This window comes from Pristiophorus japonicus, chromosome 6 (genome assembly GCF_044704955.1).
Source record: "Pristiophorus japonicus isolate sPriJap1 chromosome 6, sPriJap1.hap1, whole genome shotgun sequence".
Lineage (NCBI taxonomy): Eukaryota > Metazoa > Chordata > Chondrichthyes > Pristiophoridae > Pristiophorus > Pristiophorus japonicus.
In genome coordinates, this window is record NC_091982.1 from 97,450,992 (window position 1) to 97,470,918 (window position 19,927).

At 41.1% G+C, this 19,927-nt stretch overlaps 1 protein-coding gene across 1 annotated transcript in view; it reads left to right on the forward strand.

Moving 5' to 3' along the window:
• Nucleotides 1-19,927, forward strand: part of LOC139266142 (protein diaphanous homolog 2) — a 403,303-nt gene that overhangs the window by 222,155 nt on the left and 161,221 nt on the right. The gene's annotated exons all lie outside the window — the stretch shown is intronic.

Here is a 19,927-nt window from a genome sequence, read left to right on the forward strand (position 1 = left end):
CTCGTGGTCACTCTGCAGCCCTCAGGTCTGAACATTGACCAAGCTCAATGAAAGCATTGGGAAGAGGCTTTCAGTTTTCAGTTCTGAAGAAGAGCCCTGCCTGCAATGTTAATATGTCTTTTTTTTCTCCACAGTTGCTCACTGACTTGCTGTGCACTTCCAGCATTTGCTGCTTTTTGTCCCTGAATCTTGTGCTTCAAGATATGCGCTAAGTTTTTATTCCCTAGAATGCATCACTGCTAAATATGTTGTTTTGACTGCTATCATTTCACTTATGGGTTAGGACTAGTGATGGAATAACATTAATGTAAAGGTCTGTGCAGTTTGGAATTAAAGATATATATTAGATTTATTTTCACAGTTACCATGTCTAAATATTTCATTTTGGTGAAAGCAATTATGCCTTTAACAAATCCCAGTTCACTGTTACTTTTACTATTTTTTGCCTGCAAAAACTTACAAACTAACATAATTTGTATGCAGAAAGTGTTGAAATAAAACTTTCTGCTTGCATACTTTATTTACTGGTTCCAAGATTGGCAGATTACAAGAATTCTGTGCATTTTTCAAGTGCCAGAATTATCTGATTCAACATAAAAGAAGCCCTGAATGTGTTTTTAAATGCTCAATTAACATCTTGTTTCTGGGGGATGGTGCGTGGAGACTAATTGGGGAAAGAGAGTAATGCTTTGCAGTCACAGTCTGTGAATGTAACTAAATCATTTAGTCAGGACAAGAACAAAGGGGAGCTGAAAAGAACAAATAACTTTGAGAGTGGTCCAAGTCAGTACAGAGTCTGTGGTTCAGAACTGGGGAATCTAAAGAGATTGGCTGAGAATTGTTACTTCTGCTTTGCTTTTCATCATAATTCAGAGACAGTTTTGCACTTGGAATGGATGATTAAATTTAATTAAACAGGTGCGCTTTTAAAAACAAAACCAATTGTATACTATGACATTATGTCAAACGGCAAGAACAATAAAATAAGCAAGCTGTGAATCGTAAGGGTTTTTTTGCGATTAGCTATCCACAGATACGTTCCTAGAATGCATCACTGCTTAATCTTATTTTGACTGTTACTAACATGATGATGATGATATGGGTTCGGACTAGTGATGGAATAATAATGTAAAGGTTTGTGCAGTTTGGAATTAAAGATATATGTTAGATTTACTTTGTTACCATGTCCAAATGTTGTATTTTGGTGCATGCAATTACGCCATTAACCAATCCCAGTTGTTGCTTTTACTTTTACGCTTGATGGGCCAGCTGGCCTTGTTTACCCTTATGAAAACTGAATAAGCTCAGGGTCACACTTGCAAACACAATGAAAGTGCTTGGCAAAGCAGCCAACTATTCCACGTTTATTCTCCGGTGTAAATGCAACAACAATAATTTGTATTTATACAGCATCTTTAGTGTCAGTTCTGGCTCAGTGGATAGCACACTCTCCTCCGAAACAGAAAATTAAGGATTCAAGTGCCACTCCAGGAACTGAACACACAAATCTGGACTGACACTCCAGTGCACTGCTGAGGGACAGTTGCACAGTCAGAGGTGCCATCTTTTGGATGAGATGTTCAACCGAGGCTCCGCCTGCTTGCTCAGGTGGACGTTAAGAACATAAGAACAAGGAACAGGAGTAGGCCATCTAGCCCCTCGAGCCTGCTCCGCCATTCAACAAGATCATGGCTGATCTGGCTGTGGACTCAGCTCCACTTACCCGCCCGCTCCCCATAACCCTTGGTTAAAAATCTATCTATCTGTGATTTGAATACATTCAATGAGCTAGCCTCAACTGCTTCCTTGGGCAGAGAATTCCACAGATTCACAACCCTCTGGGAGAAGAAATTCTTTCTCAACTCGGTTTTAAATTGGCTCCCCCGTATTTTAAGGCTGTGCCCCCTAGTTCTAGTCTCCCCGACCAGTAGAAACAACCTCTCTGCCTCTATCTTGTTTATCCCTTTCATTATTTTAAATGTTTCTATAAGATCACACCTCATCCTTGTGAACTCCAACGAGTAAAGACCCAGTCTACTCAATCTATCATCATAAGGTAACCCCCTCATCTCCGGACAGCCTAGTGAATCGTCTCTGTACCCCCTCCAAAGCTAGTATATCCTTCCTTAAGTAAGGTGACCAAAACTGCACGCAGTACTCCAGGTGCGGCCTGACCAATACCCTATACAGTTGCAGCAGGACCTCCCTGCTTTTGTACTCCATCCCTCTCACAATGAAGGCCAACATTCCATTCACCTTCCTGGTTACCTGCTGCACCTGCAAATTAACTTTTTGGGATTCATGCACAAGGACCCACTGGTCCCTCTGCACTGCAGCATGTTGTAATTTCTCCCCATTCAAATAATATTCCCTTTTACTGTTTTCTTTTCCAAGGTGGATGACCCCTCACTTTCCGACATTGTATTCCATCTTCCAAACCTTAGCCCATTCGCTTAACCTATCTAAATCTCTCTGCAGCCTCTCTGTGTCCTCTACACAACCCGCTTTCCCGCTAATCTTTGTGTCATCTGCAAATTTTGTTACACTGCACTCTGGCCCCTCTTCCAGGTCATCTATGTATATTGTAAACAGTTGTGGTCCCAGCACCGATCCCTGTGGCACACCACTAACCACCGATTTCCAATCCGAAAAGGACCCATTTATCCCGACTCTCTGCTTTCTGTTAGCCAGCCAATTCTCGATCCCTGCAAATACATTTCCTCTGCCTCTGACTCCGCGTACCTTTATCTTCTGCAGTAACCTTTTGTGTGGCACCTTATCGAATGCCTTTTGGAAATCTGAATACACCACATCCATCGGTACACCTCTATCCACCATGCTCGTTATATCCTCAAAGAATTCCAGTAAATTAGTTAAACATGATTTCCCCTTCATGAATCCATGTTGCGTCTGCTTGATTGCACTATTCCGATCTAGATGTCCCGCTATTTCTTCCTTAATGATAGCTTCAAGCATTTTCCCCACTACAGATGTTAAACTAACCGGCCTATAGTTACCTGCCTTTTGTCTGCCCCCTTTTTTAAACAGAGGTGTTACATTTGCTGCTTTCCAATCCGCTGGTACCTCCCCAGAGTCCAGAGAATTTTGGATGATTATAACGAATGCATCTGCTATAACTTCCGCCATCTCTTTTAATACCCTGGGATGCATTTCATCAGGACCAGGGGACTTGTCTACCTTGAGTCCCATTAGCCTGTCCAGCACTACCTCCCTAGTGATAGTGATTGTCTCAAGGACCTCCCTTCCCACATTCCCGTGACCAGCAATTTTTGGCATGGTTTTTGTGTCTTCCACTGTGAAGACCGAAGCAAATAATTGTTTAAGGTCTCAGCCATTTCCATATTTCCCATTATTAAATCCCCATCTCATCTTCTAAGGGACCAACATTTACTTTAGTCACTCTTTTCCGTTTTATATATCGGTAAAAGCTTTTACTATCTGTTTTTATGTTTTGCGCCAGTTTACTTTCGTAATCCATCTTTCCTTTCTTTATTGCTTTCTTAGTCATTCTTTGCTGTCGTTCAAAATTTTCCCAATCTTCTAGTTTCCCACTAACCTTGGCCACCTTATATGCATTGGTTTTTAATTTGATACTCTCCTTTATTTCCTTGGTTATCCACGGCTGGTTATCCCTTCTCTTACCGCCCTTCTTTTTCACTGGAATATATTTTTGTTGAGCACTATGAAAGAGCTCCTTAAAAGTCCTCCACTCTTCCTCAATTGTGCCACCGTTTAGTCTGTGTTTCCAGTCTAATTTAGCCAACTCTGCCCTCATCCCACTTTAGTCCTCTTTGTTTAAGCATAGTACGCTCGTTTGAGACACTACTTCCTCACCCTCAATCTGTATTACAAATTCAACCATACTGTGATCACTCATTCCGAGAGGATCTTTTACTAGGAGATCGTTTATTATTCCTGTCTCATTACACAGGACCAGATCGAAGATAGCTTGCTCCCTTGTAGGTTCTGTAACATACTGTTCTAAGAAAAAATCCCGTATGCATTCTATGAATTCCTCCTCAAGGCTACCCCATGCGATTTGATTTGACCAATCGATATGTAGGTTAAAATCCCCCATGATTACTGCCGTTCCGTTTTCACATGCCTCCATTATTCCCTTGATTATTGCCCGCCCCACCGTGAAGTTATTATTTGGGGGCCTATAAACTACGCCCACCAGTGACTTTTTCCCCTTACTATCTCTAATCTCCACCCACAATGATTCAACATTTTGTTCCTTAGAGCCAATATCGTCTCTCACAACTGCCCTAATATCATCCTTTATTAACAGAGCTACCCCACCTCCTTTCCCTTCTTGTCTATCTTTCCGAATTGTCAGATACCCCTGTATGTTTAATTCCCAATCTTGGCCACCCTGCAACCACGTTTCTGTAATGGGCACCAAATCAGACCCATTTGTAATGATTTGTGCCGTCAACTCATTTACTTTATTTCGAATGCTGCGTGTGTTTAGGTAGAGTGTTTTAATACTAGTTTTTAAACCATGATTTTTAGTTTTGACCCCTCCTGCAGCCCCTTTATATTCATACATATTGTCCCTTCCTATCACCTTGTGGTTTACACTTACCCCAGTGCTACTCTGCTCTGTTGCCTCCTGTCTTTTGCATTCTTTCTTGGGGTCCTGTTCATCTGAGCTCTCACCCACTCTAACTAGCTCAGACCCCTCTCCTGGGTTCCGAATACTCTTCGCATTGAGGCACCGAGCTTTCATGCTTGCCTTTTTATTACACTTGGACCCTTTAGAATTTTGCTGTACAGTGGCCCTTTTTGTTTTTTGCCTTGGGTTTCTCTGCCCTCCACTTTTACTCATCTTTCTGTCTTTTGCTTTTGTCTCCATTTTGTTTCCCTCTGTCTCCCTGCATTGGTTCCCATCCCCCTGCCATATTAGTTTAACTCCTCCCCAACAGCACTAGCAAACACTCCCCCTGAGACATTGGTTCCGGTCCTGCCCAGGTGCAGACCGTCCGGTTTGTACTGGTCCCACCTCCCCCGAACCGGTTCCAATGCCCCAGGAATTTGAATCCCTCCCTGCTGCACCACTCCTCAAGCCACGTATTCATCTGAGTTATCCTGCGATTCCGACTCTGACTAGCACGTGGCACTGGTAGCAATCCCGAGATTACTACTTTTGGGGTCCTACGTTTTAATTCAGCTTCTAGCTCCTTAAATTCATCTCGTAGGACCTCATCCATTTTTTTACCTATATCGTTGGTACCAATGTGCACCACGACAACTGGCTGTTCACCCTCCCTTTTCAGAATGTCCTGCACCTGCTCCAAGACATCCTTGACCCTTGCACCAGGGAGGCAACATACCATCCTGGAGTCTCGGTTGCGGCCGCAGAAACGCCTATCTATTCCCCTTACAATTGAATCCCCTATCACTATCGCGCTCCCACTTTTTTTCCTGCCCTCCTGTGCAGCAGGGCCAGCCACGGTGCCATGAACTTGGCTGCTGCTGCCCTCCCCTGATGAGTCATCCCCCTCAACAGTACTCAAAGCAGTGTATCTGTTTTGCAGGGGAATGATTGCAGGGGACCCCTGCACTACCTTCCTTGCACTGCTCTTCCTGCTGGTTTTCCATTCCCTATCTGGCTGTGGACCCTTCACCTGCAGTAAGACCAACTCGTTACACGTGCTACTCACGTCATTCTCAGCGTCATGGATGCTCCAGAGTAAATCCACCCTCCGCTCCAATTTCACAACGCGGACCATCAGGAGCTGGAGGCGGATACACTTCCCGCACACGGAAGTGTCCCTGAGTTCCCACATGGTACAGGAGGAGCATATCACGTGACCGAGCTCTCCTGCCGTGACTTAACCCTTCGATACACTTAAATTGGCAACAACAATGCTAAAGTTTACTCACTGTTATAGAAGAGAAAAAAGAAAAACTACTCACCAATCACCAGCCAATCACTTACTCCCTTGGCTGTGACGTCACCTTTCTGTTTCTTTCTTCTTCTTTTTTGCCTTCTCCCTGTAGCTGCACAAGCTCACCTCTCCACGCATCTCCGACGTGCTCCCAACTGCCGCCGCGTTGGGCTTTTTATAGGCCTCTCGCCGACCCCGGACTCACGCCTCTCCACGCACCTCCGACGCTGCTCCCGACTGCCGCCGCGTTGGGCCTTTTATAGGCCTCTCGCCGACCCCGGACTCACGCCTCTCCACGCACCTCCGACGCTAAAAGATCCCATGGCACTATATCAAAGAAGAGCAGGGGCGTTCTCCCCGGTGTCCTGGCAAATATTTATCCCTCAATCAACAACGAAAATAGTTTATCTGGTCATTATCACATTGCTGTTTGTGGCAGCTTGTTGTATGCAAATTGGCTACCATGTTTCCCACATTGCAATAGTGACTACACTCCAAAAGTATTTCATTGGCTGTAAAGCGCTTTGAGACATTCGGTGGTCGTGAAAGGCGTTCTATAAATGTAAGTCTCTCTTTCTTCATGTAGTAAAACGTCCCAAAATACTTCACGGGAACATTATCAAACAAAATTTGAAACAGAGCCACATGAGATATTGGGACAGATGACCAAAAGCTTGGTCAAAGAGGTAGATTTTAAAAAAACGTCTTAAAGGAGGAAAGAGAGGTAGAGCGGTTTAGGAAGAGAATTCCAAAGTTTAGGGCCTTAGCTGCTGAAGGCACAGCCGCCAATTAAAATCGGCGAAGTGCAAGAGACCAGAATTGAAGGATCCCAAATATCTCGGAGGGTTTTAGGGCTGGAGGAGATTACAGACATAGGGAGGGGCAAGGCCATGGAGCAATCTGAAAACAAGGATGGAAATTTTAAAATCGAGGCGTTACTTAATTGGGAGCCAATGTAGCCTTTTCTATGAGCAAAGACATACCAAACAGCAAAACAGTATACTAGAGTAGAGGAAGTACATGTAAATCACTACCTCACATGCAAAGAGAGTTTGAGATCCTGCAAGGGAAGGTGTTCGGGAAAGAACAGGTGGAAGTGGTGGTGGAAGGACAAACAAAGTTCTATTTTATGTCTTTACTCATTGAAAAGGCTACCTAGTGAAATAGAGCAAGGTAACCAAAGATAGATATCAGACTGAGTGCATTCCTATCAACTGTGCTACTAATGAATGCAGTCCCTTCACGCTCTCTCTCTTCCCCAAACCCCGGGGAGTTAATATTAATTGTGGGTAAATTTATTTTTCAAACTACTTTGGTATTTAAGCTTTGTGTTTCTGTTCAGCCCAAAATGACCCCTAAAGTACTGAAAGATATTAAACTTTACAAAAATGCATATTTTAATTTAATTTAAGCATCTCTGTAGGCAGTGTACTAATTTTCCTATATTTTAATCCTGTGGGACTTCAGATTTTCTAATTTTGTTTTTCATTTATTTCAAAATACATAATTTGATTTTATTCATTCTCTTGTCATTCCAGTTGATTGCATCATCTTAACACAACAGTTACTGCTATTCTTAATGCCCGTCAGCGCTATGCTAAGTGTATCTTCCTGTAATCATTAAACAATTCTTTACCTCTTCATAAGGGGGTGGGGGGGAGGCTAATACTTTTTTGTACCTTTAACTAACATTAAAAAATAGTGCAGATGATTTATTCATGACCTATCCCCTTATTCCTTCCTTGATGCTTGGTGGCAGAGGGAAACGATGCACCATAGTTCCAGACAAGGTTGAACATACATTGAAATTACAGAGAAACGTTCCATTCATATAGTACCTCTCGTGACTTCCGGATTCTCCAAAGTGCTTTACAGCCAATTAGATGTTTTTGAAGTGAAGTGTAGTCACTGTTGGGAAACCTACGTGAACTGGAACCTAGGAAAAGGAAGACATGAGCCATGAAAGTAGGCAGGTCGACATTAAGATGTATGTAAGCCTATATTAGAACCAATCGAAAGAAATGCTTGAGCTGGAGGCTGTGTGGCAGCGGGGACGAGTGATACAAAAGGAATATCAGAAACATGGATAACTCTAGAGGATGGGAATAACATAATCAAGATAATAAAACGATGAAGTAGACAGAAAAAGAGGTGGTGTAGACAAACATGTTAAGAACACCTTAGGAGGTGAATGAATTATTCTGGTTAAATATCTGATATGAAACAATCCAAGCTAACACTAAAGCTTAATGCACAAGAAGGAAGGCAATTTGCTCTATGAAGAGATAGGGTTTACGTAAACAAGAACGTTTTCTTAATGGATGACTTCAAATGAATCAAAGATGCCACAAAAGGTAATGCTCATTTTAACCTGGTATTTGCAAATGATGCAGACAATGGAATTTGTGATACCGTTAAGGGGACAGTAACCACATAAAGATTAAGTTCAACATGGCCTGGGACTCAAAGACCAAAAACTCGGATCCATCTTTAAAAGGGCATCTTTAAAAGGGCTAATTTTAAGCAATTTGATTGGGAAAGACTTTCAACAACACATCAGTAGAGAACAAGTAGGACATCTTTAATAGCATAATCTTGAGCGTGCAAGATGATACGCAACTAATACCAGCAAGCTCAAACAAAACAGGCTTGATCCCAAATTTTAAATGAAGAAAAATTAACTCTCAAAATCCTACAGTGGAAAGGGATACATTGGGATGAATAACAGGACATGCAAAAATATGAGCAAACTAAAACTGATATAGCATAACTGTGGATACAAAGCATAACAGGAAGTTTTTTCAGTACTTCAGCAGTAAAAGTACTGTCAGGGAAGAGGTGAGACCATAAAACAACAACTTGCATTTATATAAGCACCTTTAACATTGTAAAACTTTCCAAAGCATTTCACAGGAGCGTTATCAAACAAAATTTGACACCGAGCCACATAAAGAGATATTGGGACAGGTGACCAAAAGCTAATTCAAAGAGGTAGGTTTTAAGGAGCGTTTTGAAGGAGGAGAGAGGGGTAAAGAAGTTGAGAGGCTCAGAGAGCAAATTTTAGAGCTTAGGGCCAAGGCAGCTGAAGGCATAGCCGCCAATAGAGGTGTGAAGGAAATCGGGGATGCACAAAAGGCCAGAAGTTGGAGGAACGCAATTTGTACAGCTATGGAGGAGTTTACAACGATAGGGAGGTGTGAAGACATGGAGCAATTTGAACACAAGGACAATAATTTTAAATTTGAGGCATTGCTGGACCGGGAGCCAATGTAGGTCAGCAAGCACAGGAGTGGTGGGTGCTTGTAACAGAGGGATAAGGACATGATAGTAAGCATTATGAAGGATTACTTCATCCCTAAGTATTCACAAGAAAATAAATGATCATAATGCCCTCCAAAACAGTTGACCCAGACAAAATTAATGACTTTGTTACAAATGAGATGGAAGTCTCAGGCTAAAAGAACTCAAAAACGAGCATTGCTGGTATTTATCTGAATGTAAGTGGGGACTAGGAAGGAAATTTGTGATGTATTGCCAATCATTATGAAGTCAGTGGATGCTGAGGCGGTATCAATAGTTTGGAACCAGACCAACCTGTTGACAGTATTCAAAAAGGATGACAAATCATACACAGGCATCTACAGAACCATCAGTCGAACTTCAATCCCATGTAACGTAATGGAATTATCAGGTGTAAATTTGAAGATTATCGGCACAATAATTTAACAAACAACGATCAACGTGAATTAATTTGGGAAAAATTCCACCTGTCAATCCGTTTGACTTCTTTGAGAGCATGGCATCTTAAGAGAACTATGGTAAACCCTGTAATGTTTTGTACTAGACTTCCAGGACTTCAAGTAGTTTCTTTGCCCTAGGATTCAATATTGGGACCACTACAGTTTCAAATTTACATCAGTGACTTGGACTCAAAAGAACAAATGCAAACTGGTGAAGTATGCAGATGATATAAAACTAGGAGGATTAGCAGGATCTGTGCAGGCAGCTTAGAAATTACAGAATGACCTAGAATAACATATGTAAGTGGGCAAAACAATGGCAGATGGAAGTTAAAATAGACAAATGTTATGTACTGCATATGGGAAGGAAAATGGGTAACAGTTGTACTCCATGAATGGTCATGAAATAACTAAGAATGAAGTTGAAAATGAACTAGGAATCTTAGTAGATGCTGTGCTCAACATGTTCAACCAGTGCAGTCCACAAAGCCAATAGGATGTTGAACCAAATTATCAAAACAGCAGAATAAAAGTCATCAGAAGTTGTGATCAACGATATACTGCAATGATCAGCCAATATGAGTTATGGGAAAGAATGGAGTATCTTGAAAGGAGACATCGGAAAAATAATCTTAAAGTCAAATGGAAAAGGTAAATCTAGAAAATTACTTTAAATTGAACTACAAGAGTAGGACCATAAGGCCACAGATTTCAACTACTGAAAGGAGATGGTAGTTGAATAGTTCTGGCAAGTGGCAAGCCAGAGTTCATAAATTCAAATTCCATCATTTGATAAAATTGGTAATTTATGGACTAATATCAGAAAATAACCTTGAAAGATGCTTTTGGGGTAACTACAAACTGCTTTGCCAGTATTGTCCACATCTCGAGAACAAATTTTTAAAAAGACAAATTTAGAGCTGATACTGATAAATTATTCTTCATCCAAAGAATGATCAATATATGGAATGGACTCCTGGATAGAATAGTGGAGTGGAAAACCCTTGAATTATTGAAGAACTAATTGGATATTGCAGAGGGGGACGTTTAAGGTAATTCTGGATCGATGATTAAGATAGGTCAAATGGCCTTTCCCATCCATAATTATATTGTGAACTGATTGGCGGATCTGGCATCGGAACCATGTTACATTTTTAATGCAGGAGTGCCATTACAACTTTCAAATGGTTAATCCTTGCACCATTTTAATTGCTTGAACCCATTTGATCAGTGAACTAAGGGTTAGCATGAGCATAGCATTTAAATCTCAGGTGTAGTTTACCACTTAAACCCTAAAGTTGCTGAGTATTTAAATCAATCAATTTGATTATCATTTGCAACCAAGATTTTTGGAACAGTAACTGGTTTCCTTCATGGGCTAGCAATGATTTTGTTGCTCACCAAGACAGTTTGCCTCACACTCTTTAAATTAATCACACAGCTGACCTGCTGCCGATACGTGTCAAGCAGGTTGGTCATGCTTGGGAATAAGCATCTGCTTATGAGAGAACAGCAAAGAAACCTTAATTGAAAAAGATTGTCCTTTACGTCGACACGGTTAATTTTATGAGGTAATTTTACCTGAGAGCCTTATGTTTATAAACTGTTTATAGTATTTTTCAACTGAACCCCCACATACACTTCCCCATTTCCCCATTCTACATTAGTAATTTCTCTTCCATATACAAAAATCTCAGACATTACACTTGCATGTTTTTTGTTTCTAAAATAGATACTTTCAATGCCATTGTTGGCAATTGAACTGTCTACAATTAATATTTGTGGTATTTGCATTATTGTCATAATTTAATGAAAGCTGCAACTCAGCCCTTGTCATAGTATGCCTAGCTCCCAAACATTACTTTATAACATATCTAATGTAGCCCCATTTTATTTCCATATGTAGGATAAAGCTCTGATGTCTCCTGAATTTCCACTTGAATAACGACAGTATCTCAAAAAAGCTACTTGATTCTGAACTAGACTTTTACAGCTGTTACAGAACTGATGGCAACCAGTCGTGTTCTATCTCTCTGTTTCTAGTACCCTCCAGTGACTGAACTCAGCATCTAAACAATGTCAAACTCACCTGCTGTGTTTTCTACCATTGTTTGAACCCTCCATATTTGATGTTTGAGAGGCCTTGGGGGTTTTAGTTTGTCTGAAGACTCAAATAACTCTTCAACTTTTAAACCTAGAATCAAATTCATTTTCCCATAATCTGCAAGGGAAGGCACTTACAAGGAAATGTGGAGAAATAACAAAAGAGAGAGAAAATTTAGTCTTTTCCTATATCAATGATAGGAGCATGCGGAGCAGGTGTCCAGAAATGGAAATACAGGTGTCGAAGGAATTACAATAGAAAACCAAACTGAGGGAATTAACTATTAAATGGAAAATTCCTAGGATAGACTGATCAAGGAATTATAGGGTTATTGTAGGCTAATCCCTGAAACAATTAGCCCAGTCCTTTACTGCAGTTTAAAAAATGGAATTAATTTTAAATGGTAGAAAATAGAATAAAAACTAAAATTGAAATAAATGGATTCATACATCTATGAAAATAGCCAACGGAGGAATGTCATACAAACACGTCAAGGGTTCATCCATTAATTTCACCAACAGTAACTTCTCGCCTCAGAAAAGTTTCTATTACATGATGTACTGTTGAGACCCCAGTTGCCGTGCTGTTTGAAGTGCTGGTCACCTGCTCAGAGGAAGGTTTGATGGGCTACAAAGGTGAAAAACAGGTTATTCAGTCATAGAAGGAAGGTTAAGGAAAGTATAGCTTGTTTTTTTGGATAAAAGGTTCTTTCAATAGAACCGGTTTGAAGTTCTCAAAATTCTGAAGAGAATTGACAAAATTGGACGAGGTAACTTATAAATAGTGATGAAAGGTTCAAATGCCAAGAGAGAGAAGTTTAAAAACTAGGAGTAATAAAGTTGGCAAGAATCTTTCACCCAATAAGATACAAAGAAAGCCCATTGAAGACAACAGGATCAATTGTTTCAGTAGTCAATTAACTAGCTTTCTGCAAGAGAAAGGAATGATATATACTGTGAAGTTGGGATTGATCAATCAAAAAGGAATGCCTAATGGATTCTTTTTGTACTTTAATGTTCTTTTGTTACCATGTTATTCTGGTATATGTGAACAATTAATTATTGTATAAAATCTACTAAATAAAGCTTTGCCTGTTCATGGTGAGCGAAAAGACAAAATATTCATAAACTTCAATTATTTCCCAAGAAAAGTTGAATATTAATAAAGAATGAGAAAGACATGCGTTTATACAGCGCCTTTCACAATCTCTAGATGTTCCGAAGCGCTTTACAGGCAATGAAGTATTTTTGAACTGCAGTCACTGTTGTAATGTGAAAAACGTAGCAGACCATTTGCGCACAGCAATCTCTTACAAACACTAATAATATGATGACCAGAAAATCTGTTTTTGTGATGTTAATTGAGGGATAAATATTGGCCAAGACACCAGAGAAAACTCCCCTGCTCTTCGAAATAGCGCCATGGGATCTTTTACGTGCACCTGAGAGGGCATGTTGGAAATAGCCGAGTTTAAGGCTCTCTCTGGTCACTTTAATAATCAAGATCGACTGTAAACCAATCTGGTAGGTATATTGTGTTTAATCAGAGTTAAAGATGGAATATAACACATTAGTTATACAGCAAAAACATATGACCATAACAAGCAGTTTATATTGATTCTGATCGGACAAACGGCTGGCACACGTGAGCAGTTCTCTGGCTTGCAGTCTCTTTCTCTGTCTATAGCTTCCTTCGGTAAAGCATGGGATCACTCCAAGAGTGTTCGACCAGCTCAACTTCTGTTTCACTCTCCCCTCACACTGTTTGTGAGTACAACCTTAAACTGGCTACTTTTATTCTCTTTTTAGGGGTGGGCCTGACCTGGGATATTGACAAGACCTTTTGACCTATAGAAGCTTCCCTAAAACTTGCTATCCAATACCATATCGTGTTCTTTGTCTCGATTTTTGTTTGAAGAACCCGCCCTAAAGATGTCTCCTGATTTTCTTGGCCACATGTCTTTGTTTATACCTTTGTGAAGATGCTTTTCTGTGGAATTCCTTTAATCTCTCTCCCTATTCACTCGGGTACAATCCTGAAGCCCAAACCAGGAAACTGCTCGCTTCAGAGTGTTACCTCCTTTATGACGTAGCAAATGTTTACGTTAACTCTCTCAACTTCCATCCATTCTAAGTCGTTCTATAACAATTTGTCTTAAAGACACATAAACAAAGCTGAAGTCTTAACTTGAAAACAACAGATAATTGCTTAGTAACAGGGAGATTGTATATAGTACAAAGAACTATATCCTCCATAGGAAACTAAGACATTAGCGTTTCTATGATCCGAAGAGACTTTCCGTCTGTAATTCGAACAACAGAGTTTAAACAGCATTTTTCCCTGTCGCAGTTTTAATTGCATACCCTATATTTTTTAGGCATCCCTGATTTCTAACAGGCAGAAGGGGCTTCAGTTTGTGTATCATCCAAAAGACACCACCTCTGACAGTGTAGCACTCCCTTAGTGCTGCACTGGACTGTCAGCCTAGATTTTTGTGCTCGGGTCTCGAGTTGGACTTGAACCCACAACCTTCTGACTCAGAGGTGAGGGTGCTACCAACTGAGCCATGGCTGACACTACAAGCCATGATTGATGTAGTTTATACCCCATATCAGACACAAGGACCTAGAAATGAGATCATGCTTGAATTGGGGCGCAATCCCGATGCAGCGCTTGATTAACGTACATAACGAGGACATTAGCAGGACCAGGGACAATGGGTCCACTTGCCCAATTTTGATAGTACTAGTGAGCTGCGGGCATCCCAGAGGCATGTGATTCTATACATTAATAATAAATCTCTCTAAATAATCTCCAACAGCATAAACCTATATTATGCTGGATTTAGTAATCTGGTATCTCCTCTCCCACTTCAGTAAATTCACTGGTCAGCTCAGAGTTGAAAGCAAATGTAAACTCCACTTTAGGAGGTACAAGTGTGTGCTATCTGTGTGCTTAAAAAAAAAATAAGGAAAAGTTTGGGCCTTGTATACTGTTTTTCTCACTGTTTTGTTATATAAGTATTTTCATTGATGTGTAGCTAATTGATGCTCTTTGTTCTAATTTCTGTCAAGGTACCTTACAACCTTTTCAGTGTCTGTGCAACACAATTTTTGATGCTGTTTGACAAAAAAAAAGTCCTTGCTAGAAATGAAAAATGTATTTTCTTACGACATTGAGTCTCTTGCTCCAACACATCTGATGAATTTGGCCAATTGTGCGTTAAACAACAACAACAACTTGTATTTAGATAGTGCCTTTAATGTAGTGTAACGTCCCAAGTCGCTTCACGAGTATTATGCGCTAAAAATTTGACACCAAGCCGCACAAGTAGTAATTAGCACAGCTTGGTCAAAGGGGTATGCTTTAAGGAGCATCTTGAAGGAGAAAAGAGAGGCGGAGAGATTTAGGCAGGGAGTTTCAGAGCTTGGGGCCGGGGCACCAGAGGCACGGCCACCAATGGTTGAGCTATTACAATCAGGGATGCTCAGGACGGTAGAATTAGAGGAGTGCAGACATCTCTCGGGGCGGGGTGGAGGGGGGGCGGAAATGTGGGGCTGGAGGAGATTACACAGATAGGGGGAGGCAAGGCTATGAAAGGATTTGAAAACAAGGATGAGAATTTTGAAATCGAGGCGTTGCTTAACCAGAAGCCAATGTAGGTCAATGAGCACGGGTGATGGGTGTGCGGAACTTGGTGCAAGTTAGGACAGGACTGCCGAGTTTTGGATCACCTCTAGTTTATATAGGATAGAATGTGGGAGGCCAGCCAGGAGTGCGTTGGAATAGTCAAGTCTAGAGGTAACAAAGGCATGGATGAGGGCTTCAGCAGCGGATGAGCTGAGGCAAGGGCGGAGACTGGCGATGTTACGGAGGTGGAAATAGGCGTTCTTAGTTATGCTGTGGATATGTCGTCGAAAGCTCATTTCAGGGACAGATATGACACCAAGGTTGAGAACAGTCTGGTTCAGCCTCAGAAGCTGGAGAGAGGGATGGAGTCCATGTCTCGGGAGCGGAGTTTGTGGCAGGGACCGAAAACAATGGCTAATGTCTCCAATATTCAATTGGAGAAAATTTCTGCTCATCCAGAACTGGTCCTAATGAATCCCACAGCTGTAAGTTTGTTCATTCCTGGCCCTCACCCCCACGTCTCCCTCATGGAGAGCAGCAGCAATCTGTAAATATCAAAACAGGAGAGAGAGAAGTGCAGGGAGATTGTTTTCTCAATACTGGAAAGAAATAAACCCCTAATGTAAAGTTTGTTGAGGTGCTTGAACCATATAGAGCAGAAGGTTCCAGGTATAATCCCTGATCTGTGTTTTGGAGTTTTCCCTGTTATAGGGTAACAGAATCTACCTCAACAAAACAGCAACTTTGAAGAGGTAAGCTTGTGCACATTAAATTTTCAAATCATGATTCAGAACTTTACTTCTGGTTACCATACCTGCCCCAGTGGGTAAGATAAAAGCCGCATCAAGCCTAGGCGGTTGACAGCCATTTGACCAGAAAAGATGTTGCTCTGTCTCCAGTAGCAATGTCAGGGGTCCTGCTTCCACTGGAGACATTGCCTTTCCAAGTGGGTCTGGAACCTTTGGAGGGAGCAGCATTACCTTGTCTACCTTTCAGGAGTATGTGTCTCAGCACCAGCACTTTGGACTCAATTTTCCCCAGGAGTTGCTCTCTTTTTTTGGAGTAGGCTGCTTTTTCTGGCTAAACTTAAAAATCCCCAGTTTCCCCAATAAATTTGCACCAGCGTAACTCACTTAGTTACGTTTTTTTTTCTCAAGGGGGTGTTACCAGCCACCTACACTAGTTCTGGCCATTTAGGCGGCTTTGGCCAGCTAATAGTTACTCCATTTCTACTTAGGCCAGCATATGTGGCCACTTGAGAAAACCCTTGCAGAGAGTTGAGGAAATCGGCGCAGGAAAGAAAATCGGAGGCCGTTCGGCCTGGGATAGGGGCGGGAAATGGAGAGAACCTGAACCAACCAAGCCTTAGGGAACAGACTTGCAAAACCATCCTTCCTTTGCACAATTCAAATAATAAGAAATAAAAAATTAAAGTCCTACCTTCAGCATCAAACTGCAATTCACCTTTCTGCACTCGGCCTGGGAAGGCAGCAGGCTGGTGTGGGAGGTCACTTGTCCTGGGCTAGGGGGCGGGAGAATGCACCAGCAGGCCACTCGACCTGGGCTGGGGCGGGAGCGATCGAACTGGCTGGCATCAGGGTACAAAAGGAAGCAAGGTTGAAATAGGGCAGTGATAGGTAGATGATCGGGGATCACGCCTTCCCTGTTCCTGGTATATGTAAAATTCAAGTCTCAGTCCAAGGTAATTAAATTCAAAGTTGACACAAAACTAATGGGGCTGTGGGCTTTGAGGAGGCAGCCAGGATCTTACAAAGAAAGCTTGATGGTGTTTGTAGTTGGGCTCATTGTGGAAAATAAAGTTCAATGGGGACAAATGCACATTGGAAGTAAAAATAGGGAGCACTTAAACCCACTCCTATGATGGGATAGAACTTGTTCTTCCTAACTAGTTACTTATCTAGTTTCTAACTAGATAAGTTCACCTTCTCAGCTTTAACCACTTTTGAGAAGGCTGAACCCCAGTCTGAAACTACCTTTTCGCCCCAAAGTGGAAACTCCTTTATGCCAGATATTCTATCTTCATTTTGTTTCCCTTTTTAATCTCAACTTTTAATTAAATTATAAAAAATTGGAATAGATAATGTACAATGATGCCATTGTGCCACCCATTTTGACATTGTACAGTCCTTCATTCCCATAAACATGGCAAAGAATATTGCAAGATGTTTTATTACACAAACTGTGGTATTTCTCTTTTGACGTTGATGAACTTGAGCCTTAAGTAACAAACATTTCAATTTGAGAATTTTTTTTCTCATTAATCCATTTAATCCAATTCATAACATTTTATACCAGTTCAAATATATAGGAAGATTGTTTTCTTCAGGGAATAGTATATACAGGATAATACAATGGCACCGGTATAATTTGCCTTTTATTTCATGAGGGATTTGTCTTGCAAGTTAAATTAAAGAGAGATTACACTGGTGACCAGCGGTTAAGTTTTTTTTGTAAGTAAGAGGAACCTTCTAGAAAAAGACTTTTATAAAGAGCTGTAAGGCAGGAGTTACCTTGGAGCTGCTCCCGCTTCACCCCTGTAACTTTACCGAAAGTGGAGTGGAAACCCTATTTACAATAGCTAAAAATTTGCAAATGGCCGATTGCCAACTCACAGCGCTACTGCGCATGCGCGGCCATCGCTATTCTCCACTGTGCATGTGCAGACGTCCCGGCACATTTTCCAACGCAGAACGCAGGCTTCACCCCGAGGCGACGGACCATGCTGTGCAGCTGCAGTGAAGAGGCCAGACAGCGGTCAAAGTTGGAACATTTTTTTCTGGAGCATCCCCGGACATACTTAAGCGACGCAACTCTGGTAAGTATGCTTAAAAAAAAACGGGCTCGGCCAAAATTGAGCCCATAAAGTGCAGCATTGAGTGAAAGTAACAACTCTTGTGCCCGGGGTTGCTACTTTACAGTTGTCAAATTAGAATGTCACTATTTTATACCCAAGGTTCATCTAACTTTTTTTTGAAATTCTGCATCACTTTGTTTCAGATTTTTTTCCTTTGGAAATCACTTGGATATGTTTCAGCTTTCATATTTAACATTGACTACACTGGAGTTTTGAGGAAGGACTGAGTAGTTTCTGCGTGGAAATGTTACAGTTATTTAATTGTTGAACATTGCTGAATTACATAAGAACATAAGAAATAGGAGCGGAAGTAAGCCATTCGGCCCCTCGAGCCTGCTCCGCCATTCAATAAGATAATGCCTGATCTGATCATGGACTCAGCTCCACTTCCCTGCCCGCTCCCCATAACCCTTTACTCCCTTATCGCTCAGAAATCTGTCTATCTCTGCCTTAAATATATTCAATGACCCAGCCTCCACAGCTCTCTGAGGCAGAGAATTCCATAGATTTACAACCCTCTGAGAGAAGAAATTTCTCCATGTCAATTTTAGATGGGTGGCCCCTTATTCTGATTATGTCCCTTAGTTTTAGTTTTCTTGAAGAGTGGAAATATCCTCTTTGTATCCACTTTGTCGAACCCCCTCATTATCTTGTATGCTTTGATAAGATCACCTCTCATTTTTCTGAATTCCAATGAGTATAGGCCCAACCTACTCAACCTATCCTCATAAGTCAACATCCTCATCCCCAGAATCAACCTAGTGAACCTTCTCTGAACAGCCTCCAATGCAAGTATATCCTTAAATATGGAGACCAAAACTGTGCACAGTACTCTAAGTGTGGCCTCACCAATACCCTGTGCAGTTGTAGCAGGACTTTTCTGCTTTTATACTCTATCCCTATTACATAAACCTAATTTTAATTACTGGAATTTTTTTCAATCATTTCTTAGTATTCATAGTTCTGCAGTGTGTCTTCTATATTCCAGCACTTTCCAGTTCCACTGACTGTTTATTAATCCACCCCCTCTGTTCTAACAACTTTTTGCACTGAATAGCATGGGGAGGTAACACCTCATCTAGATATGTTGCATCTTCTCAATACATTTTAAGTAGTTGACTGCAATTACTTTGGAGTGTAAGATCCATGTTCACTCTGCTGTAAAATTTGGGTGTGGATGTGTGTTATTTTTCTGTAGCTGATTTGAAGACTTATTTATACCACAGGTGCCAATTTTCATTTGTTGCAAATCTACATATCACACGTGTGAAGTGTTTGGATATAAAACAGTGATAGTTATTACTTTGATTGCAGTTTGATGTAATACCTCCTACCATTTGACCTTTGAATAGGCTGGGACAGCAAAGCAGAAGGCTCAAATGGAATTAATTTAAACATCTGATGCCTGAAGTATAGATTTGAGGGCAGGGTGAGATGTCATTCTGTTTGGGTAAATGTTGGTGCGTTAGAGCTGAGAGTTTAGATTAGGTAGAAAATGCCCCAGTTAGTCTTATGCAGAGTGATTCTTGATCATATCTGTACATCTTTTATTGGAACAATCAAGAGCCTCATATACAGTGTGGTTAAATGACGCAGTTGTCGTGTAATTGTTCCATCCATAACTAGAAATTCACAACCACGAGATGCTGCAGCCACATCTCAG